Source organism: Euprymna scolopes, chromosome 46, assembly GCF_053919585.1.
Source record: "Euprymna scolopes isolate OS-2025 chromosome 46, ASM5391958v1, whole genome shotgun sequence".
NCBI classification, from domain to species: domain Eukaryota; kingdom Metazoa; phylum Mollusca; class Cephalopoda; order Sepiida; family Sepiolidae; genus Euprymna; species Euprymna scolopes.
In genome coordinates this window covers 147,864,764-147,891,039 of record NC_136527.1, presented here as the reverse complement: position 1 = coordinate 147,891,039, position 26,276 = coordinate 147,864,764, and the positions used below count along the sequence as shown (strand labels likewise).

The following is a 26,276-nucleotide window of genomic DNA, read 5'->3' as shown; positions in this document are numbered from 1 at the left end:
AGGGAGACAACTCTCTTTTAATAAGAGATTATTCGTTCATTTTTCTCATTTCATAATTTAGGACGTTAATAATTCTGTCAGTAAGTTTCACGAGCAGTTTACAAAACACTTTTATGTTTTTTGTTTATTTATTTATTTTTTTTTTTTAGCAGGAGTATTCAATTTAACAATGTAAATAGAATTTTTGTGAAATATAAAACGGTTCTTTTGCTCGGTTAATGTCGCCGCGTTACTTACGAAAAAAAAAAACCGGTTAATTACCCTGCAGAAGCAACTGTTAAAAGCTATCTAAAAAACGAAAAACATAAACGTATGTTTTTGTAAACTACTCGTGAAAACTTAATGACAGCTTTATCAGCGTCCTAAATTACGAGAAGAAAAAAATGAACAAATCTCTTAGTAAAAGAGAGTTGTCTCTTTTAGAGCAATGACAAATTGTAAAACAGCGCCCAGTTGGAAAGCAGGAAAATGGAACGGTGTTCCGCAGGCGTGCAGTTCTAGGAAAGAAGTTTTGTTCATGGATTCTACGTTTAGGTTTGAGATCAAATAAAACGTGAGGGGGGAATTGTTGATAGTGGTTTCAGCTCGACGAGTGTTTTTTGTGAAAGTTAGGCTAGGGGAGACTGTAGATTGGAGCTCGGACGAGCACTTGCCATGAAAATACGGATATAGCAGAGACAGGCTCGCAACGTCTCTTCTGTGGGAAAGAGGTTGCAAGGAAGAGAAAATGGTATCCCCAACTAAGCTATTTGGAACTCTGTCTAGCAGCTCCAGTTCACATGTACTTGGACGTATTTGGTTCTTATATAGATTGCATATCAACAGTATTACTTTTTCTATGAATTTCAAGGTTCAGGGGAAATAACTATGTAAATTAATAAGAGTTATTCCCCTTCATGACAATACGTTTTAGTTAAAGCATGAAAACGGCCTTTTTTTTTGTTTGTTTTTTTACTTGTGTCCCCACGAGTTAGACATGAGGTCGGTTTTTCTAAAATAAAAAAATGTATCAGTTATGAAGGATTTAATAAAATGTTTTAGAAACATGTGTGTATGGTTGTCATAGAAATGTTAAAGTCTTCTTGTTGAAGCCAAGACGGTGCACTAAAGGCATAAAAATACGAAGAGAGAGGCAACGAAAATATTGAAAAAACAAAAGTTATATTGTACGTACCTGTTATGGAATAAAATTCTCGAGAAAAAAAAATCGCTTTGTTTGATAAAGTAGGCGTTTTTTTTTTGTTTTTTTTTACAGAAGAAAATCAAATTGTTATCAGATCGATCGTGTCGCCCCATCTTAGCTATATCTGTGAACGAGGAAGGGTGGGCGCCAGGGGAGATAACTCCAATCACCGCTTAAAGTTTGTCAAAATTTGACGAGATTATTTTGAAATTATAAAAAAAAAAAAAAATTAGTGCACAGTGAACGAGGCATAAAAAATGACGAAGTTCAGCATTGCCCCCCCCCTCATTTAGCCCCCAAAAGTCCCCATGGGATGTCAAATCCTGGTGAAAATAAACAAACGTTGCAGTTTTAGGCATTAACGTATGTAAATTTGAGTTCTGCACCATGTAAAAAAAGAAATGAATAAGTCCATCATTTGCCCCCGTGCCCCCCTCCCATGTAGCCCCAAAAATCCCCAAGGCCTTAACATATTTAAATTTGAGTTCAGCACCATGCAAAACTGCTAAACAGACATATATAGGAAATTTTGGACAAATATGGTAAAATAGTCCCAAAAATGGAATGTTTTTATTAGCCCTAAAAGAGCCTCTAGGGCACGCCCAAGAGTTATCACGAAGTATAGACAAACAAAATTATATAGAAATCAGTTAGTTAAAAGTTTTCAGAAAGTTTTATAAAAATCCAAGGCATCAATTTTTTTAATAAGCACAAACGTGTCAATTTTAGTCATTTTAACGCAAAAGACACTCATAGGGGGCAATGTCTTTCACGCGGTAGGTTTGGGAAAAGGAGTTAAAAATGAAAAAAATATACAAAATACTGTTAAAAACCACCGAATATATGTCACAGTAACATATATTGAGCGAGTTTCTAACAGTATTTTGTCTGTTTTTTTTTTTATTTATAACTCCTTTTCCCAAACTTGCCGTGTCAACAAGAGAGTCGGGCGCAATTTTTAATTTTCCACTACATCGGTAAACACTGTATGTTTTTCGAGCTGAATAAACATGTTGCATTAAATAAAAACGCTAAAAAATTATTCAGTTGGGTAGAAAAGTAACTTTTGATAACATTTATTTGTTATATATTTGTTTTTTGACAACTTTTTCGAATCTATGTGTACAGTAATACAAACCCGTTTCTCTGTCCTTTTGTTTTAACCCTTTTTTCAGTTAAAGGCACCTTGTTTATTCGTCCGTGGAAATATCCAAGATGGCGACGACACAATCAATCTCACAAAAATTTGATTTTCCTCTCTAAAAAAAATAAAAATAAAAATAAAAACTACTTGATAAAATTAAGTGAAATTTTTTTAAAGTGAGAATTTCATTCCATAACGGATACATACTATTTAGTTCTTTTTCAATATCTTCGTTTTTTATTGTCTTTAGTAAACTGCACAAGTACTTAGCTTTTTTTTCTATTTAAAAAAATGAAAAGGACGTGGAAACTCTTTAAAACAAGTAAAAAAAAAAACCTAAAATATTTATCTAGGTATTTTTTCTGTCCATCAAATTTCGACAATCTTTAAGCTATGATTGGAGTTATCTCCCCTGGCGCTCCCCCTCATTGTCCACTGAAAACAAGATAGCGATGATACGATCTATCTCATTAAAATTTGATTATGCTCTGTAAAAAAACAAACTACATGATCATATTAAGCGATTTTTTTTATTATAAGAACTTTATTCCATAAAGGGTACATACAATATAATTTTTTTCCCAATATCTTCATTTTTTTAATGCCTTTTAAGCACCGCCAAGATCAGACGGACTTTCAGGTATTTGTTTGGCATGCCAAGAGAGAAGCTTAAGAGGAGAGGGATGAAAGAAGCGATGTAGATGACCGGTCTTCTATATTACAACGAGTTTATCAAGTTTTCGTGGTGCTTGTTAAGCTGTAGTAAACAGCTCGAATTTTTAAATATGTCGCTTTAAGCAAAAATAATAGTATCTACCTTATTATCATATCGTAAAAAGATGTTTGTATTACAATACACAGACGTGCAAAAAAAAAAATGGCGAAAATATTCAAATATATAACAAATAAATGTTATCAATGGCAAGATTAGTTACTCTTCTACCTAACTGGAAAAGTTTTTAGTGGCTTTAATCACTTTAAAACGTTGGATCAGTTCGAAAACCATACAGTTTGTGGGAAATGTGGCCTAGCAGGATAAGCAATCTGCAGTCGGGATCTGTCGATTATAGGGATCGGAGTTGCAGGTACAGGGATCCCTATGCGTCAAAAGCGGTAGAATATAACTGGGACCTTTAAATGTAAACTTCACAAAATCTCCAACTTACAGAAGGGTTCTACAGAGTCACATCCACATCCATATAAGTTTAAAAGGCGTGAATAACTTCGGAAAATAACGACATTCAACAAAGAACTCGAGATTGCTGTACTGGAATAAAATGCTAACATTTATTAACCTGTTTAAGAGAAAAAGTAATTCAAATTATTTCAACGTTAAGGATTTGCCTCCTGTGTTAGACAGTTTATGCGTGTCTTGAAGAAAAGGCTAAAAATTCATGAATATGAATTTTCATGTTGAGAGAGCACACACGTAATTATTTTTTGGAAGGAAAAGAAAACAGTTATTTATAATATAAATCTCACCTGTCTGTTTAAATGTATGTATGTATGTCAGGTCATGTCATATGCTACTGGTACCATGTAACCCAGTACTACCTGCCTCATGGTCGGCTCACCGGCGACTAAACTGGCTCCCCCACCAGACTTGTTTGGTGAGGAATGCGGCTAGTCTCCCTGAAGGATTAAAAACAAGACCTTCCAAAGGGCGAATGAACTCTTTTTCTGGGTCAACGGCCAACTAGCACCATGTATAGAGGGCTCCTGTAAGCCGTGGTGAAAGCAACCTTTCTAGGAGAAGTAAATCTCTGATTTAAAAAACCATAAATATATAATATTGTCTAGCTTGAAGCTATCATAGAAATAAATGCTAATTCTTTGAACAAGCCTATGCACACATTTTACAATAATAAAGCTTTTACGTTTTTTTTTTTCATATGTATCACTAAACTTGATTTATGAGGAGTCGAATATTCACATAATCTGCAAGAATATGGCTTTTCGATTGTGTTTTATTTCACTTCAGTCAAAATTCTCAGAAATCAAAGAGCACACGACCTGGAGTTAACACTTGAACTCTATATGAGATACATAGATATTTGAATGTTCTATTAAAGTTCTTTATCTCTCAAACACTGAGTTAGTCAAGAAATTGAGAACATAATTTTCCCCTCCTCAATTAACCATTTTCATACATTGTAGTATATCTTTTATTTTGGTCTCTTGGTCTTACTGGATTCCACGACAAGAATTTATCTAGTCTGGTGGAGTATCCAGCTTCGTGCTATTGAGTTAACATCACTTGAAGAAGGTGCACCATTCGTCGGAAAAGCAAAGTCCTTTTTTTACATGGGGGTCACCACTTATCAAGGCCCGAAGGCCACTCAGGGATAAGGGTTATTGTGTGTACAGTAATCAATGAGATAGTATTGTAGTAATCATTAGTATTGGGGGTTTTGATAGAGTGTCTTACTTAAGGGGGCGGTTTGTCAGGAGTTTGTTTATGTTGGACTTGAAGACGTCCAAGTTGTAGTCAGGTGGGAAGCAGACAAGCGGGTCCTCAATATATTTGTTCCAATTCATGTTATCTGTGAAGGTTAAGCTGAGGAGTTTGAACGAAGGGCGTTTTTAGTCACGGCAATCAGTGAGGACATTGCTAAGGGTGGTGCAAAGGAAGTGGGTTCCCTCTACCATGCAAGAAAACTACTTAATCCAGGGGCCCAGAGATACATAGATATTTGAATGTGCCATTTAAATTATTTATCTCTCAAACATCGACTTAGTAAAGAAATTGAGAACATAATTTTCCTCTCCCCAATTAACCATTTTCATTAATATAGTTTAGTATTCTCCTACACATATTAAACGAAAAGTATCCACATGCCAGGTTGTTCTGACAAACCTCTGTATAGCAAGACCTTAGACACTCGAGGATAGTGTCTAGTAGGCATTCAAGTTCTAAATTTCTTTTTTGTTTTAGTTTACTTCAAATCAAGGGGCCCACAACCTGGAGCTAACACTTGAACTACATGTGAGATATATAGATATTCACACGCACAGGAGATTCTCTCTCTCTCTCTCTCTCTCTCTCTCTCTCTCTCTCCCTCTATCTCTCTATCTCTCTCTCTCTCTCTCTCTCTCTCTCTCCCTCCCTCTCTCTCTCTCTCTATCTCTCTCTCTCTCCCTCTCTCTCTCTCTCTCTTTCTCTCTCTCTCTCTCTTTCTCTCTCCCTCTCTCTCTCTCTCTCTCTCTCTCTCTCTCTCTCTCTCTCTCCTAAGCCCATTGTCTCTGATAAAACCTTAACAATAAACCATTTTCGTGGTTTAGTATTCTCCTACCCATATTGTTATATAATGGCGATACCAACATGGCGTATGTTGTATATACACTGAATGGGGTTCCTCTAAATATGTGTACATGTAACTAAATGCCTCTGGTGGTTCTTCACTAATTGAACCCTAGCTTATCGTGTTGCAGTCACGGTGTGTGTTCTTAACATTTTCTCATTGTATAATAAACTCTTTTCTTTAACCCTTTTAACTCTGCCATGATCTTTTTTAGTTGCGTCTCTTTTTTAGTGTGTTTTTTTTAACGTTTTTTTTAATTAAATTTTCTTCCTTTGAAGATTATAATGCTGGATATAAGGCAGCGAAATCAGCTGCCAACATTACCCTGCTTTTTATTGAAACCAACCGAGAGCGCTTTTTAGTATCCTCTCTGTTGCCTTAAGTGCAATTGATGTAGGTATAGGTAGATGAGAATCCTATAAACCAAGGCATCTCAGATTGTATTTAATTGAAAATTTCTAAGTCCAAACAAGAGGGGATGTAGGTATAGGAAGATGAGAATCCTATAGACCAAGGCAATGCAACGTGTATTCAATTGAAAATTTCTAAGTCCAAACAAGAGGGGATGTAGGTATAGATAGGTGAGAATCCTATAGACCAAGCCTTCTCAACGTGTATTCAATTGAAAAATTCTAAGTCCAAACAAGAGGGGATGTAGGTATAGATAGCTGAGAATCCTATAGACAAAGCCTTCTCAACGTGTATTCAATTGAAAATTTCTAAGTCCAAACAAGAGGGGATGTAGGTATAGATATATGAGAATCCTATAGACCAAGCCTTCTCAACGTGTATTCAATTGAAAAATTCTAAGTCCAAACAAGAGGGGATGTAGGTATAGATAGGTGAGAATCCTATAGACCAAGCCTTCTCAACGTGTATTCAATTAAAAAATTCTAAGTCCAACCAAGAGGGGATGTAGGTATAGATAGGTGAGAATCCTATAGACCAAGCCTTCTCAACGTGTATTCAATTGAAATAATTCTAAGTCCAAACAAGAGGGGATGTAGGTATAGATAGGTGACAATCTTATAGACCTAGGCATCTCAGCGTGTATTCAATTGAAAAATTTCTAAGTCCAAACAAGAGGGGATGTAGGTATAGATAGGTGACAATCTTATAGACCTAGGCATCTCAGCGTGTATTCAATTGAAAAATTTCTAAGTCCAAACAAGAGGGGATGTAGGTATAGATAGGTGACAATCTTATAGACCAAGGCATCTCAGCGTGTATTCAATTGAAAAATTTCTAAGTCCAAACAAGAGGGGATGTAGGTATCGATAGGTGACAATCTTATAGACCAAGTCATCTCAGCGTGTATTCAATTGAAAAATTTCTAAGTCCAAACAAGAGGGGATGTAGGTATAGATAGGTGACAATCTTATAGACCTAGGCATCTCAGCGTGTATTCAATTGAAAAATTTCTAAGTCCAAACAAGAGGGGATGTAGGTATAGATAGGTGACAATCTTATAGACCTAGGCATCTCAGCGTGTATTCAATTGAAAAATTTCTAAGTCCAAACAAGAGGGGATGTAGGTATAGATAGGTGACAATCTTATAGACCTAGGCATCTCAGCGTGTATTCAATTGAAAAATTTCTAAGTCCAAACAAGAGGGGATGTAGGTATAGATAGGTGACAATCTTATAGACCAAGGCATCTCAGAGTGTATTCAAGTGAAAAATTTCTAAGTCCAAACAAGAGGGGATGTAGGTATAGATAGGTGACAATCTTATAGACCTAGGCATCTCAGCGTGTATTCACTGGAAAAATTTCTAAGTCCAAACAAGAGGGGATGTAGGTATAGATAGGTGACAATCTTATAGACCTAGGCATCTCAGCGTGTATTCAATTGAAAAATTTCTAAGTCCAAACAAGAGGGGATGTAGGTATAGATAGGTGACAATCTTATAGACCTAGGCATCTCAGCGTGTATTCAATTGAAAAATTTCTAAGTCCAAACAAGAGGGGATGTAGGTATAGATAGGTGACAATCTTATAGACCTAGGCATCTCAGCGTGTATTCAATTGAAAAATTTCTAAGTCCAAACAAGAGGGGATGTAGGTATCGAGAGGTGACAATCTTATAGACCTAGGCATCTCAGCGTGTATTCAATTGAAAAATTTCTAAGTCCAAACAAGAGGGGATGTAGGTATCGAGAGGTGACAATCTTATAGACCTAGGCATCTCAGCGTGTATTCAATTGAAAAATTTCTAAGTCCAAACAAGAGGGGATGTAGGTATAGATAGGTGACAATCTTATAGACCTAGGCATCTCAGCGTGTATTCAATTGAAAAATTTCTAAGTCCAAACAAGAGGGGATGTAGGTATAGATAGGTGACAATCTTATAGACCTAGGCATCTCAGCGTGTATTCAATTGAAAAATTTCTAAGTCCAAACAAGAGGGGATGTAGGTATAGATAGGTGACAATCTTATAGACCTAGGCATCTCAGCGTGTATTCAATTGAAAAATTTCTAAGTCCAAACAAGAGGGGATGTAGGTATCGAGAGGTGACAATCTTATAGACCTAGGCATCTCAGCGTGTATTCAATTGAAAAATTTCTAAGTCCAAACAAGAGGGGATGTAGGTATAGATAGGTGACAATCTTATAGACCTAGGCATCTCAGCGTGTATTCAATTGAAAAATTTCTAAGTCCAAACAAGAGGGGATGTAGGTATCGAGAGGTGACAATCTTATAGACCTAGGCATCTCAGCGTGTATTCAATTGAAAAATTTCTAAGTCCAAACAAGAGGGGATGTAGGTATAGATAGGTGACAATCTTATAGACCTAGGCATCTCAGCGTGTATTCAATTGAAAAATTTCTAAGTCCAAACAAGAGGGGATGTAGGTATAGATAGGTGACAATCTTATAGACCTAGGCATCTCAGCGTGTATTCAATTGAAAAATTTCTAAGTCCAAACAAGAGGGGATGTAGGTATCGAGAGGTGACAATCTTATAGACCTAGGCATCTCAGCGTGTATTCAATTGAAAGATTTCTAAGTCCAAACAAAGGGGATGTAGGTATAGATAGGTGACAATCCTCTAGACCAAGGCATCTCAGCGTGTATTCAATTGAAAAATTTCTAAGTCCAAACAAGAGGGGATGTAGGTATAGATAGGTTACAATCTTATAGACCAGTGCATCTCAGCGTGTATTAAATTGAAAAATTTCTAAGTCCAAACAAAGGGGATGTAGGTATCGAGAGGTGACAATCTTATAGACCTAGGCATCTCAGCGTGTATTCAATTGAAAAATTTCTAAGTCCAAACAAGAGGGGATGTAGGTATAGATAGGTGACAATCTTATAGACCTAGGCATCTCAGCGTGTATTCAATTGAAAAATTTCTAAGTCCAAACAAGAGGGGATGTAGGTATCGAGAGGTGACAATCTTATAGACCTAGGCATCTCAGCGTGTATTCAATTGAAAAATTTCTAAGTCCAAACAAGAGGGGATGTAGGTATAGATAGGTGACAATCTTATAGACCTAGGCATCTCAGCGTGTATTCAATTGAAAAATTTCTAAGTCCAAACAAGAGGGGATGTAGGTATCGAGAGGTGACAATCTTATAGACCTAGGCATCTCAGCGTGTATTCAATTGAAAAATTTCTAAGTCCAAACAAGAGGGGATGTAGGTATCGAGAGGTGACAATCTTATAGACCAAGTCATCTCAGCGTGTATTCAATTGAAAAATTTCTAAGTCAAATCAAGAGGGGATGTAGGTATAGATAGGTGACAATCTTATAGACCAAGGCATCTCAGCGTGTATTCAATTGAAAAATTTCTAAGTCCAAACAAGAGGGGATGTAGGTATCGAGAGGTGACAATCTTATAGACCTAGGCATCTCAGCGTGTATTCAATTGAAAAATTTCTAAGTCCAAACAAGAGGGGATGTAGGTATAGATAGGTGACAATCTTATAGACCTAGGCATCTCAGCGTGTATTCAATTGAAAAATTTCTAAGTCCAAACAAGAGGGGATGTAGGTATCGAGAGGTGACAATCTTATAGACCTAGGCATCTCAGCGTGTATTCAATTGAAAAATTTCTAAGTCCAAACAAGAGGGGATGTAGGTATCGAGAGGTGACAATCTTATAGACCTAGGCATCTCAGCGTGTATTCAAGTGAAAAATTTCTAAGTCCAAACAAGAGGGGATGTAGGTATAGATAGGTGACAATCTTATAGACCTAGGCATCTCAGCGTGTATTCAATTGAAAAATTTCTAAGTCCAAACAAGAGGGATGTAGGTATCGAGAGGTGACAATCTTATAGACCTAGGCATCTCAGCGTGTATTCAATTGAAAAATTTCTAAGTCCAAACAAGAGGGGATGTAGGTATAGATAGGTGACAATCTTATAGACCTAGGCATCTCAGCGTGTATTCAATTGAAAAATTTCTAAGTCCAAACAAGAGGGGATGTAGGTATCGAGAGGTGACAATCTTATAGACCTAGGCATCTCAGCGTGTATTCAATTGAAAAATTTCTAAGTCCAAACAAGAGGGGATGTAGGTATAGATAGGTGACAATCTTATAGACCTAGGCATCTCAGCGTGTATTCAATTGAAAAATTTCTAAGTCCAAACAAGAGGGGATGTAGGTATAGATAGGTGACAATCTTATAGACCTAGGCATCTCAGCGTGTATTCAATTGAAAAATTTCTAAGTCCAAACAAAGGGGATGTAGGTATCGAGAGGTGACAATCTTATAGACCTAGGCATCTCAGCGTGTATTCAATTGAAAAATTTCTAAGTCCAAACAAGAGGGGATGTAGGTATAGATAGGTGACAATCTTATAGACCTAGGCATCTCAGCGTGTATTCAATTGAAAAATTTCTAAGTCCAAACAAGAGGGGATGTAGGTATCGAGAGGTGACAATCTTATAGACCTAGGCATCTCAGCGTGTATTCAATTGAAAAATTTCTAAGTCCAAACAAGAGGGGATGTAGGTATAGATAGGTGACAATCTTATAGACCTAGGCATCTCAGCGTGTATTCAATTGAAAAATTTCTAAGTCCAAACAAGAGGGGATGTAGGTATCGAGAGGTGACAATCTTATAGACCTAGGCATCTCAGCGTGTATTCAATTGAAAAATTTCTAAGTCCAAACAAGAGGGGATGTAGGTATCGAGAGGTGACAATCTTATAGACCAAGTCATCTCAGCGTGTATTCAATTGAAAAATTTCTAAGTCAAATCAAGAGGGGATGTAGGTATAGATAGGTGACAATCTTATAGACCAAGGCATCTCAGCGTGTATTCAATTGAAAAATTTCTAAGTCCAAACAAGAGGGGATGTAGGTATCGAGAGGTGACAATCTTATAGACCTAGGCATCTCAGCGTGTATTCAATTGAAAAATTTCTAAGTCCAAACAAGAGGGGATGTAGGTATAGATAGGTGACAATCTTATAGACCTAGGCATCTCAGCGTGTATTCAATTGAAAAATTTCTAAGTCCAAACAAGAGGGGATGTAGGTATCGAGAGGTGACAATCTTATAGACCTAGGCATCTCAGCGTGTATTCAATTGAAAAATTTCTAAGTCCAAACAAGAGGGGATGTAGGTATCGAGAGGTGACAATCTTATAGACCTAGGCATCTCAGCGTGTATTCAAGTGAAAAATTTCTAAGTCCAAACAAGAGGGGATGTAGGTATAGATAGGTGACAATCTTATAGACCTAGGCATCTCAGCGTGTATTCAATTGAAAAATTTCTAAGTCCAAACAAGAGGGATGTAGGTATCGAGAGGTGACAATCTTATAGACCTAGGCATCTCAGCGTGTATTCAATTGAAAAATTTCTAAGTCCAAACAAGAGGGGATGTAGGTATAGATAGGTGACAATCTTATAGACCTAGGCATCTCAGCGTGTATTCAATTGAAAAATTTCTAAGTCCAAACAAGAGGGGATGTAGGTATCGAGAGGTGACAATCTTATAGACCTAGGCATCTCAGCGTGTATTCAATTGAAAAATTTCTAAGTCCAAACAAGAGGGGATGTAGGTATAGATAGGTGACAATCTTATAGACCTAGGCATCTCAGCGTGTATTCAATTGAAAAATTTCTAAGTCCAAACAAGAGGGGATGTAGGTATAGATAGGTGACAATCTTATAGACCTAGGCATCTCAGCGTGTATTCAATTGAAAAATTTCTAAGTCCAAACAAGAGGGGATGTAGGTATCGAGAGGTGACAATCTTATAGACCTAGGCATCTCAGCGTGTATTCAATTGAAAAATTTCTAAGTCCAAACAAGAGGGGATGTAGGTATAGATAGGTGACAATCTTATAGACCTAGGCATCTCAGCGTGTATTCAATTGAAAAATTTCTAAGTCCAAACAAGAGGGGATGTAGGTATCGAGAGGTGACAATCTTATAGACCTAGGCATCTCAGCGTGTATTCAATTGAAAAATTTCTAAGTCCAAACAAGAGGGGATGTAGGTATCGAGAGGTGACAATCTTATAGACCTAGGCATCTCAGCGTGTATTCAATTGAAAAATTTCTAAGTCCAAACAAGAGGGGATGTAGGTATCGAGAGGTGACAATCTTATAGACCTAGGCATCTCAGCGTGTATTCAATTGAAAAATTTCTAAGTCCAAACAAGAGGGGATGTAGGTATAGATAGGTGACAATCTTATAGACCTAGGCATCTCAGCGTGTATTCAATTGAAAAATTTCTAAGTCCAAACAAGAGGGGATGTAGGTATCGAGAGGTGACAATCTTATAGACCTAGGCATCTCAGCGTGTATTCAATTGAAAAATTTCTAAGTCCAAACAAGAGGGGATGTAGGTATCGAGAGGTGACAATCTTATAGACCTAGGCATCTCAGCGTGTATTCAATTGAAAAATTTCTAAGTCCAAACAAGAGGGGATGTAGGTATAGATAGGTGACAATCTTATAGACCTAGGCATCTCAGCGTGTATTCAATTGAAAAATTTCTAAGTCCAAACAAAGGGGATGTAGGTATCGAGAGGTGACAATCTTATAGACCTAGGCATCTCAGCGTGTATTCAATTGAAAAATTTCTAAGTCCAAACAAGAGGGGATGTAGGTATAGATAGGTGACAATCTTATAGACCTAGGCATCTCAGCGTGTATTCAATTGAAAAATTTCTAAGTCCAAACAAGAGGGGATGTAGGTATCGAGAGGTGACAATCTTATAGACCTAGGCATCTCAGCGTGTATTCAATTGAAAAATTTCTAAGTCCAAACAAGAGGGGATGTAGGTATAGATAGGTGACAATCTTATAGACCTAGGCATCTCAGCGTGTATTCAATTGAAAAATTTCTAAGTCCAAACAAGAGGGGATGTAGGTATCGAGAGGTGACAATCTTATAGACCTAGGCATCTCAGCGTGTATTCAATTGAAAAATTTCTAAGTCCAAACAAGAGGGGATGTAGGTATCGAGAGGTGACAATCTTATAGACCAAGTCATCTCAGCGTGTATTCAATTGAAAAATTTCTAAGTCAAATCAAGAGGGGATGTAGGTATAGATAGGTGACAATCTTATAGACCAAGGCATCTCAGCGTGTATTCAATTGAAAAATTTCTAAGTCCAAACAAGAGGGGATGTAGGTATCGAGAGGTGACAATCTTATAGACCTAGGCATCTCAGCGTGTATTCAATTGAAAAATTTCTAAGTCCAAACAAGAGGGGATGTAGGTATAGATAGGTGACAATCTTATAGACCTAGGCATCTCAGCGTGTATTCAATTGAAAAATTTCTAAGTCCAAACAAGAGGGGATGTAGGTATCGAGAGGTGACAATCTTATAGACCTAGGCATCTCAGCGTGTATTCAATTGAAAAATTTCTAAGTCCAAACAAGAGGGGATGTAGGTATCGAGAGGTGACAATCTTATAGACCTAGGCATCTCAGCGTGTATTCAAGTGAAAAATTTCTAAGTCCAAACAAGAGGGGATGTAGGTATAGATAGGTGACAATCTTATAGACCTAGGCATCTCAGCGTGTATTCAATTGAAAAATTTCTAAGTCCAAACAAGAGGGATGTAGGTATCGAGAGGTGACAATCTTATAGACCTAGGCATCTCAGCGTGTATTCAATTGAAAAATTTCTAAGTCCAAACAAGAGGGGATGTAGGTATAGATAGGTGACAATCTTATAGACCTAGGCATCTCAGCGTGTATTCAATTGAAAAATTTCTAAGTCCAAACAAGAGGGGATGTAGGTATCGAGAGGTGACAATCTTATAGACCTAGGCATCTCAGCGTGTATTCAATTGAAAAATTTCTAAGTCCAAACAAGAGGGGATGTAGGTATAGATAGGTGACAATCTTATAGACCTAGGCATCTCAGCGTGTATTCAATTGAAAAATTTCTAAGTCCAAACAAGAGGGGATGTAGGTATAGATAGGTGACAATCTTATAGACCTAGGCATCTCAGCGTGTATTCAATTGAAAAATTTCTAAGTCCAAACAAGAGGGGATGTAGGTATCGAGAGGTGACAATCTTATAGACCTAGGCATCTCAGCGTGTATTCAATTGAAAAATTTCTAAGTCCAAACAAGAGGGGATGTAGGTATCGAGAGGTGACAATCTTATAGACCTAGGCATCTCAGCGTGTATTCAATTGAAAAATTTCTAAGTCCAAACAAGAGGGGATGTAGGTATAGATAGGTGACAATCTTATAGACCTAGGCATCTCAGCGTGTATTCAATTGAAAAATTTCTAAGTCCAAACAAAGGGGATGTAGGTATCGAGAGGTGACAATCTTATAGACCTAGGCATCTCAGCGTGTATTCAATTGAAAAATTTCTAAGTCCAAACAAGAGGGGATGTAGGTATAGATAGGTGACAATCTTATAGACCTAGGCATCTCAGCGTGTATTCAATTGAAAAATTTCTAAGTCCAAACAAGAGGGGATGTAGGTATCGAGAGGTGACAATCTTATAGACCTAGGCATCTCAGCGTGTATTCAATTGAAAAATTTCTAAGTCCAAACAAGAGGGGATGTAGGTATAGATAGGTGACAATCTTATAGACCTAGGCATCTCAGCGTGTATTCAATTGAAAAATTTCTAAGTCCAAACAAGAGGGGATGTAGGTATCGAGAGGTGACAATCTTATAGACCTAGGCATCTCAGCGTGTATTCAATTGAAAAATTTCTAAGTCCAAACAAGAGGGGATGTAGGTATCGAGAGGTGACAATCTTATAGACCAAGTCATCTCAGCGTGTATTCAATTGAAAAATTTCTAAGTCAAATCAAGAGGGGATGTAGGTATAGATAGGTGACAATCTTATAGACCAAGGCATCTCAGCGTGTATTCAATTGAAAAATTTCTAAGTCCAAACAAGAGGGGATGTAGGTATCGAGAGGTGACAATCTTATAGACCTAGGCATCTCAGCGTGTATTCAATTGAAAAATTTCTAAGTCCAAACAAGAGGGGATGTAGGTATAGATAGGTGACAATCTTATAGACCTAGGCATCTCAGCGTGTATTCAATTGAAAAATTTCTAAGTCCAAACAAGAGGGGATGTAGGTATCGAGAGGTGACAATCTTATAGACCTAGGCATCTCAGCGTGTATTCAATTGAAAAATTTCTAAGTCCAAACAAGAGGGGATGTAGGTATCGAGAGGTGACAATCTTATAGACCTAGGCATCTCAGCGTGTATTCAAGTGAAAAATTTCTAAGTCCAAACAAGAGGGGATGTAGGTATAGATAGGTGACAATCTTATAGACCTAGGCATCTCAGCGTGTATTCAATTGAAAAATTTCTAAGTCCAAACAAGAGGGATGTAGGTATCGAGAGGTGACAATCTTATAGACCTAGGCATCTCAGCGTGTATTCAATTGAAAAATTTCTAAGTCCAAACAAGAGGGGATGTAGGTATAGATAGGTGACAATCTTATAGACCTAGGCATCTCAGCGTGTATTCAATTGAAAAATTTCTAAGTCCAAACAAGAGGGGATGTAGGTATCGAGAGGTGACAATCTTATAGACCTAGGCATCTCAGCGTGTATTCAATTGAAAAATTTCTAAGTCCAAACAAGAGGGGATGTAGGTATAGATAGGTGACAATCTTATAGACCTAGGCATCTCAGCGTGTATTCAATTGAAAAATTTCTAAGTCCAAACAAGAGGGGATGTAGGTATAGATAGGTGACAATCTTATAGACCTAGGCATCTCAGCGTGTATTCAATTGAAAAATTTCTAAGTCCAAACAAGAGGGGATGTAGGTATCGAGAGGTGACAATCTTATAGACCTAGGCATCTCAGCGTGTATTCAATTGAAAAATTTCTAAGTCCAAACAAGAGGGGATGTAGGTATAGATAGGTGACAATCTTATAGACCTAGGCATCTCAGCGTGTATTCAATTGAAAAATTTCTAAGTCCAAACAAGAGGGGATGTAGGTATCGAGAGGTGACAATCTTATAGACCTAGGCATCTCAGCGTGTATTCAATTGAAAAATTTCTAAGTCCAAACAAGAGGGGATGTAGGTATCGAGAGGTGACAATCTTATAGACCTAGGCATCTCAGCGTGTATTCAATTGAAAAATTTCTAAGTCCAAACAAGAGGGGATGTAGGTATCGAGAGGTGACAATCTTATAGACCTAGGCATCTCAGCGTGTATTCAATTGAAAAATTTCTAAGTCCAAACAAGAGGGGATGTAGGTATAGATAGGTGACAATCTTATAGACCTAGGCATCTCAGCGTGTATTCAATTGAAAAATTTCTAAGTCCAAACAAGAGGGGATGTAGGTATCGAGAGGTGACAATCTTATAGACCTAGGCATCTCAGCGTGTATTCAATTGAAAAATTTCTAAGTCCAAACAAGAGGGGATGTAGGTATCGAGAGGTGACAATCTTATAGACCTAGGCATCTCAGCGTGTATTCAATTGAAAAATTTCTAAGTCCAAACAAGAGGGGATGTAGGTATAGATAGGTGACAATCTTATAGACCTAGGCATCTCAGCGTGTATTCAATTGAAAAATTTCTAAGTCCAAACAAGAGGGGATGTAGGTATAGATAGGTGACAATCTTATAGACCTAGGCATCTCAGCGTGTATTCAATTGAAAAATTTCTAAGTCCAAACAAGAGGGGATGTAGGTATAGATAGGTGACAATCTTATAGACCAAGTCATCTCAGCGTGTATTCAATTGAAAAATTTCTAAGTCCAAACAAGAGGGGATGTAGGTATAGATAGGTGACAATCTTATAGACCAGGGCATGTCAGCGTGTATTCAATTGAAAAATTTCTAAGTCCAAACAAGAGGGGATGTAGGTATAGATAGGTGACAATCTTATAGACCAAGGCATCTCAGCGTGTATTCAAGTGAAAAATTTCTAAGTCCAAACAAGAGGGGATGTAGGTATAGATAGGTGACAATCTTATAGACCAAGGCATCTCAGCGTGTATTCAATTGGAAAATTTCTAAGTCCAAACAAGAGGGGATGTAGGTATAGATAGGTGACAATCTTATAGACCAAGGCATCTCAGCGTGTATTGAATTGAAAGATTTCTAAGTCCAAACAAAGGGGATGTAGGTATAGATAGGTGACAATCTTATAGACCAGTGCATCTCAGCGTGTATTCAATTGAAAAATTTCTAAGTCCAAACAAAGGGGATGTAGGTATAGATAGGTGACAATCCTCTAGACCAAGGCATCTCAGCGTGTATTCAATTGAAAAATTTCTAAGTCCAAACAAGAGGGGATGTAGGTATAGATAGGTTACAATCTTATAGACCAGTGCATCTCAGCGTGTTTTAAATTGAAAAATTTCTAAGTCCAAACAAAGGGGATGTAGGTATAGATAGGTGACAATCTTATAGACCAAGGCATCTCAGCGTGTATTCAAGTGAAAAATTTCTAAGTCCAAACAAGAGGGGATGTAGGTATTGATAGAGTGCAATCTTATAGACCAAGGCATCTCAGCGTGTATTCAATTGAAAAAATTCCAAGTCCAAACAAGAGGGGATGTAGGTATAGATAGATTGCAATTCTATAGACTAAGGCAAGTCAACGTTTATTCAATTGATAATTTCTAAGTCCAAACAACAGGGCATGTAGTTATAGATAGATGATAATCCGTAAGACCGAAGCATCTCAGATTGTATTCAAGTCCAAACAAGAAGGGATGTAGGTATAGGTAGATGAGAATCCTATAGACCGAGGCATCTCAGCGTGTATTCAATTGAAAATTTCTAAGTCCAAACAAGAGGGGATGTAGGTATAGGTAGATGAAAATCTTATAGACCAAGGCAAGTCAACGTGTATTCAAATGAAAATTTCTAAGTCCTTACAGGGGTGGACGTAGGTATAGGTAGATGAGGAACTACTAGACCAACACATGTCCACGAGTATTCAATTTAAATTTATAAGTTCCAAACAGTGTAAATAAGTGTCTGGAAGTGCCCGATCGACGCCTACTGCCATGTTGGGTGCATGTAGGCGTAGCAAAATGCCTTCTGATCTGCTAGGCACATCGGGACTTAGTTTTTTTTTCTGTCCTTTCTCTGCACCGTATAGGTTGGCGTCTGGATGTGCCTCATCGATGCCTTGGCATATAAACGTGTAATCAAGTTAAAACTTCTAACTTCAAAACGGGAGTTAGGTACCGGTAAATGAGAAGCTTATCAATCTAGACATGTTGAAATTTATAAGTTCACACATAGTGGATAGCAAGGCGAGGAATAGGGATATAGAATAAGAAAAGAGAGATAGACAGATCTAGATAAATACAGAGGTATAAAGAGAGACAGGCAAGGGAGATACATTTCATGATTCAACTTATATGCTAATAAGAAATAGTTGGTATATCAGGAACACAAGCATTGTATTTACTAGTTAATTTTACATCAGAATACACTTGTAGATTTTATGTAGCTTTTTTTCTATAGGGAACATGCAAATAGCAGACATAACATCTAGACATATAAATATATACATAAAACAATTATAGTTATGAGATATATCTTAACTAATCCAAAAAGACAATAATGATGAATATCATCACTTACCTTGGAAAATTATCCAGGCTGTATGCCTACTCACATTCCATCAAACACCAGAAAATCATGAGCAATTGCTTGGTTGATTTTTTTCATTTTTTTTATTTTAATTTTTTTCATACACATTTGTAATTGTGTCTTGTTTTATCAAGTATTTTTGTAGTTAATCTGTGGTCTTGGGAGAGGTGTTAACATGAATCAATTTTGCTTAACATTTTTTATTATGTATATTTTTTCAGTTTACAGAGTCATTGCAGTACCAAGTCTGACACTGTAATTGCTTGAAAAGTATTGCATTGGGAAGGAATCTTTTTTTTTTTTTTTTTTTGAGGTGTGCAGGAATTTCAGTAGGGGATGTTTCTACTGAATTCAGATTCCAAGACAGCAAATTTGTATTTTATTGTTTGTGCATTCTTTTATCAAGTTTTTACAGATGTTTTTGTGTTATGAAAGTGAAAATGAATGAGTTGCAAAGACATTTACATTTTTGCATTCTTTTTTTAATTCTTCACCTTTTTTGTTTTAATGTCCCAAGAGTGAACCAAGACGGATGAGTCTTATTCAGCAGAGTCGAAAAAAACAGGTTACCTTTGGTTGTCCTCAATGGATTTGTCCATAGTATAATGTGTCCAAGTTATTGCCCTAATAAAGTGAGAACCATACCCCAAAACTAATGCAGAACTCTACTTAATTAAATGAGCACTCTCAAAGACAATTTATCTAACATAATTTTGAAATATGTTTTATAAAGTTACCATAGAGCTCTCAAATATATTAGGCACACAAATAGGAAACTTGTTTCAAATACTTGTCATATATATATATATATATATATATATATATATATATATATATATATATATATTAAAAACTTACAGTATATCTATACTTATGTATTGACATTTAGGTTTTCAAAACATACTGCAGAGCTCCTCATGTTTTCTGAATTTTATGCTTTCGTCTACTAATCTATTGAGCACTCTTAAGTATATTTGTGTAGCTGAATTGCCATACATGTTTTTGGAAGTGTATATTTAGCTCTACTAATGTATTGTACTCTGTCAAAATAAATTTATGCAGTTGAAATGCCATATCTGTTTCTCAAATGTTTTATTTAGCTCTACTAATATATTGAGCACTCTGGAAGTAGATTTGTCTAAAATAATTGCAAAAATGTTTCCAACTCTTACTACAAAGCTCTTTAAATGCATTGAGCACTCTTAAAGTAAAATCGTCTTGTATAATTAAACAAAGCAATTTTTAAACTTACTACACAGCTATATAAAACTATGGAGCACATGCAAGCATCATTGGTATATATATAGATCACATAATTATTAGAAGTTATTTTTTTACTTGAAATACATATATATATATATATATATATATATATATATATATATATATTCAAGGGAGACAATTTGTATATAGATGACATAATTAGAAGTTATTTTTTTAATTGAAATACATATATATATATATATATATAATCTATATCTATTCAAGGGAGACAATGTATATATACATCACATAATGATTAGAAGTTATTTTGTATATATATTCAAGGGAGACAATTTGTATATAGATCACATAATTATTAGAAGTTTTTTTTTATTGAAAAAAAAAAAAAAATATATATATATATATATATATATATATTCACGGGAGACAATTTGTATATAGATGACATAATAATCAGAAGTGATTTTTTTAAGGAAATATATATATATATATATATATATATATATATATATATATACAAGGGAGACAATTTATATATAGATCACATAATTAATGGAAGTCTTTTTTAATTGAAGTAAATATATATATATATATATTTTTTTTTATTTCAATTCCATCAATGAGACATAGAGCAATAAAGTCATGTTATTTACATTTTGACTTAATAATAACCCTTTAAAATAGTGCTCAAAACTAGACAGAGCTGATATTATAAAACGTTTATTTTATTACAGGATAAATAAACATTAAGATTGAACTAGATTTATATAAGAGTGCTCAATAAGACATAGAGCAATAAGGACATTGTATTTAGATTTTTATTTAATAATTACACTTTAAATAGTGCTAAACAAAGGGAGACAATTTGTATATACATCACATAATTATTAGAAGAAATTTTTTATTGAAATATATATATATATATATGTATATATTCAATGAGACAATTAGTATACAGATCACATAATTATTAGAACATATTTTTTTTATTGAAATATATATATATGTATATATATATATATATATAAACCTATATTTAAGGGAGACAATTTATATATAGATCACATAATTATTAGAAGTTATTTTTTTATTGAAATAAATATATATAATATATATATATATGTTCAAGGGAGACAATTTGTACATATATCACATAATTATTAGAAGTTATTTTTTTAATTGATATATTTTTATATATATTTATATATATATATATATTCAATTTTTATATGTATTTTTTTTATTACAGGATAAATAAACATTAAGATTCAACTAGTTATATAAGAGTGCTCAATGAGACATAGAGCAATAAAGACATTTTATTTAGGTTTGTACTTAATAAATACCCTTTAAATAGTATTCAAAACTAGACAGAGCTGATATTATAAAACGTTTATTTTATGACAGGATAAGTAAACATAAAGATTTAACTAGAGTTATATAAGAGTGGTCAATTAGACATAGAGCAATGAAGACATTTATATATATATATATATATAATCTATATATATTTTATATATAGATATATAGTCTATATATATATGTTCAAGGGAGACAATAGTTATATAGATCACATAATTATTAGAAGTTATTGTTTTATTGAAATATATATATATATATATATAACTAAATATATATATATAAAATATATATTTATATATATAGATATAATATATATATATAATCAAGGGAGACAATTAATACATAGATCACCTAATTATTAGAAGTTTTTTTCATTGAATTAAATATATATGTATATTCAAGGGGTTCGTTTGTATATATATCACATAATTATTAGAAGTCATTTTTTTAATTGAAATATAAATTTTTATATGTATTTTATTTTATTACAGGATAAATAAACATAAAGATTCAACTAGTTATATAAGTGTGCTCAATGAGACATAGAGCAATGAAGACATTTTATTTAGGTTTGTACTTAATAAATACCCTTTAAATAGTGCTAAAAACAAGACAGAGCTGATATTATAAAACGTTCATTTCATTCCAGGATAAATAAACATTAAGATTTAAATAGAGTCATGTAAGAGTGCTCACTGAGACATAGAGCAATAAAGACATTTTATTTAGATTTGTACTTAATAAATACACTTTAAATAGTGTTCAAAACTAGACAGAGCTGAGTTTATAAACCGTTTATGTTATTACAGGATAAGTAAACATTAAGATTTAACTAGAGTTATATAAGAGTGCTCAATTAGACATAGAGCAATAAAGACATTTTATTTAGATTTGTACTTAATAATTACACTTTAGTGGTAAAAAAAGGGAGACAATTTATAGATAGATCACATAATTATTAGAAGTTATTTTTTTTAAATAAATACATATATATATATATATATATATATATATATATATATCAATATATATATATATATAATCTATGAATTTAATTTATATATTCAAGGGAGACAATTGTTATATAGATCACATAATTATAAGTTATTTTTTATTGAAATATATATATATGTATATATATATATATATATAAATATATATTTATATATATAAAAGATGTATTTATATATTCAAGGGAGACAATTAATATATAGATCACCTAATTATTAGAAGTTTTTTTATTGAAATAAATATATATATATATATAATATATAATATATATATATATATGTTTAATGGAGACAATTTGTATATATATCACATAATTATTAGAAGTGACTTTTTTTATTTAAATATATAAGTCATTCAATTTTTATACGTATTTTATTTTATTACAGGATAAATAAACATTAAGAATCAACTAGTTATATAAGAGTTCTCAATGGGACATAGAGCAATAAAGACATTTTATTTAGATTTGTACTTAATAAATACACTTTAAATCGTGTGCAAAACTAGACAGAGCTGATATTATAAAACGTTTATGTTATTACAGGGTAAGTAAACATTAAGATTTAACTAGAGTTATATAAGAGTGCTCAATTAGACATAGAGCAATAAAGACATTTTATTTATAGTTGTACTTAATAATTACACTTTAAATAGTGCTAAAGAAAGGGAGACAATTTTTATATAGATCACATAATTATTAGAAGTAATTTTTTTAATTGAAATATATATATATATATATATATATATATATATATATATATATTAAAGGAGACAATTTGTATATAGATCAAATAAATATTAGAAGTTATTTTTTTAATTGAAATATATATATATATATATATATTCAAGGGAGACAATTTATATATAGATCACATAATTATTAGAAGTTATTTTAGTTATTGAAATATATATATATAAAATATATATATATATATATATACATATATATATATACAATATATATATATTCAAGGGACATAATTAGTACATAGATCACCTAATTCTTAGAAGTTTTTTTTATTGAAATATAAATATATATATATATATATATATATATATATATATATATATATATATATATATATATATTCAAGGGAGACAATTTGTATATATATATAACATAATTATTAGAAGTTATTTTTTGTATTGAAATATATATATATATATATATTCATTCAATTTTTATATGTATTTTATTTGATTACAGGATTAATAAACATAAAGATTAAACTAGTTATATAAGAGTGCTCAATGAGACATAGACCAATAAAGACATTTTATTTAGGTTTGTACTAATAAATACCCGTTAAATAGTGTTCAAAACTAGACAGAGCTGATATTATAAAATGTTTATTTTATTACAGAAAAAATAAACATTAAGATTTAACTAGAGTTATATAAGAGTGCTCGATTAGACATAGAGCAATAAAGACATTTTATTTAGATTTGTACTTAATAAATCCACTTTAAAATAGTAATCAAAACTAGACAGAGCTGATATTATAAAACGTTTATTTTATTACAGGATAAGTAAACATTAAGATTTAACTAGAGTTATATAAGAGTGCTCAATTAGACATAGAGCAATGAAGACACTTTATTTAGATTTCTACTTTATAATTACACTTTAAATAGTGCTAAAAAAGGGAGACAATTTGTATAGAGATCACATAATTATTGGATGTAATTTTCTGTTGAAATACATATATGTATATATATATTCAAGGGAGACAATTGATATATAGATCACATAATTATTATAACTTATTTTTTTTATTGAAATAAATATATATATATATATATATATATATATATTCAAGGGAGACAATTTATATATAGATCACAATTATTAGAAGGAATTTTTTTTAATAAATATATATATATAAATATATTTATATATATATATATAATATATATATATTTTATATATATATATAATCTATATATATTTTATATATATATATAGTCTATATATATATGTTCAAGGGAGACAATTTTTATATAGATCACATAATTATTAGAAGTTATTTTTTTATTGAAATATATATATAACTAAATATATATATAAAATATATATGTATATATAGATATAATATATATATAATCAATGGAGACAATTAATACATAGATCACCTAATTATTAGAAGTTGTTTTTATTGAATTAAATATATATATATTCAAGGGGGTCGTTTGTATATATATCACATAATTATTAGAAGTTATTTTTTTAATTGAAATATATATATATATTCATTCAATATTTATATGTATTTTATTTTATTACAGGATAAATAAACATTAAGATTCAACTAGTTACATAAGTGTGCTCAATGAGACATAGAGCAATAAAGACATTTTATTTAGGTTTGTACTTAATAAATACCCTTTAAATAGTGCTAAAAACTAGAGAGAGCTGATATTATAAAACGTATATTTCATTCCAGGATAAATAATCATTAAGATATAAATAGAGTCATATAAGAGTGCTCACTGAGACATAGAGCAATAAAGACATTTTATTTAGATTTGTACTTAATAAATACACTTTAAATAGTGTTCAAAACTAGACAGAGATGATATTATAAACCGTTTATGTTATTACAGGATAAGTAAACATTAAGATTTAACTAGAGTTATATAAGAGTGCTCAATTAGACATAGAGCAATAAAGACATTTTATTTAGATTTGTACTTAATAATTACACTTTAGTGCTAAAAAAGGGAGACAACTTATAGATAGATCACATAATTATTAGAAGTTATTTTTTTTAAATAAATACATATATATATATATTTTATATATATAATATATATATGTTCAAGGGGGACAATTGTTATATAGATCAAATAATTATAAGTTTTTTTTATTGAAATATATATATATGTATATATATATATATATATATATATATATATATATATATATATATTTATATATATAATATATATATTTATATATACAAGGGAGACAATTAATACATAGATAACCTAATTATTAGAATTTTGTTTTTATTGAAATAAAAATATATATATATATATATATATATATAATATATATATATATTCAAGGGAGACAATTTGTATATATATCACATAATTATTAGAAGTTTTTTTTTTAATTGGAATATATATATATGTAGTCATTCAATTTTTATATGTATTTTATTTTATTTCAGGATAAATAAACATTAAGATTCAACTGGTATTATAAGAGTTCTCAATGAGACAGATAGCAATAAAGACATTTTATTTAGGTTTGTACTTAATAAATACCCTTTAAATAGTGCTAAAAACTAGACAGAGCTGATATTATAAAACGTTTATTTTATCCCAGGATAAATAAACATTAAGATTTAACTAGAGTAATATAAGAGTGCTCAAATAGTCATAGAGAAATGAAGACATTTTATTTAGATTTGTACTTTATAATTACACTTAAAGTAGTGCTAAAAAAGGGAGACGATTTGTATATACATTACATAATTATTAGAAGTAATTTTTTATCGAAATCTATATAAATATATATATATATATATATATATATATATTCAATGAGACAATTAGTATATAGATCACATAATTATTAGAACTTATTTTTTTATTGAAATAAATATATATATATATATATATATATATTTAAGGGAGACAATTGTTATATAGATAACTTAATTATAAAAGTTATTTTTTTATTGAAATATATATATATATAAATATATATATATATATATATATATATATATATATATATATATATATATAATATGTATATTTATATATTAAAGGGAGACAATTAATACATAGATAACAATTATTAGAAGTTTGTTTTTAATGAAATAACTTTATATTATATATATATATATATATATATATAAATATATATATATATATTCAAGGGAGACAATTTGTATATATATCACATAATTTATAGAAGTTGTTTTTTTAATTGAAATATATATATATATATATATATATATATATATATATATTTATTCAATTTTTATATATAATT

General features: G+C 32.2%; 1 long non-coding RNA gene across 1 annotated transcript; it reads right to left on the bottom strand.

Moving 5' to 3' along the window:
• Positions 1-2,222: 2,222 nt before the first annotated feature.
• On the bottom strand, positions 2,223-19,996 carry LOC145271464 (uncharacterized). The gene is made up of 2 exons (XR_013865888.1): positions 18,662-19,996; positions 2,223-2,442 (listed from the first exon to the last, which is right to left on the bottom strand). It is a non-coding gene; the product is annotated as an uncharacterized LOC145271464 (long non-coding RNA).
• Positions 19,997-26,276: the final 6,280 nt, after the last annotated feature.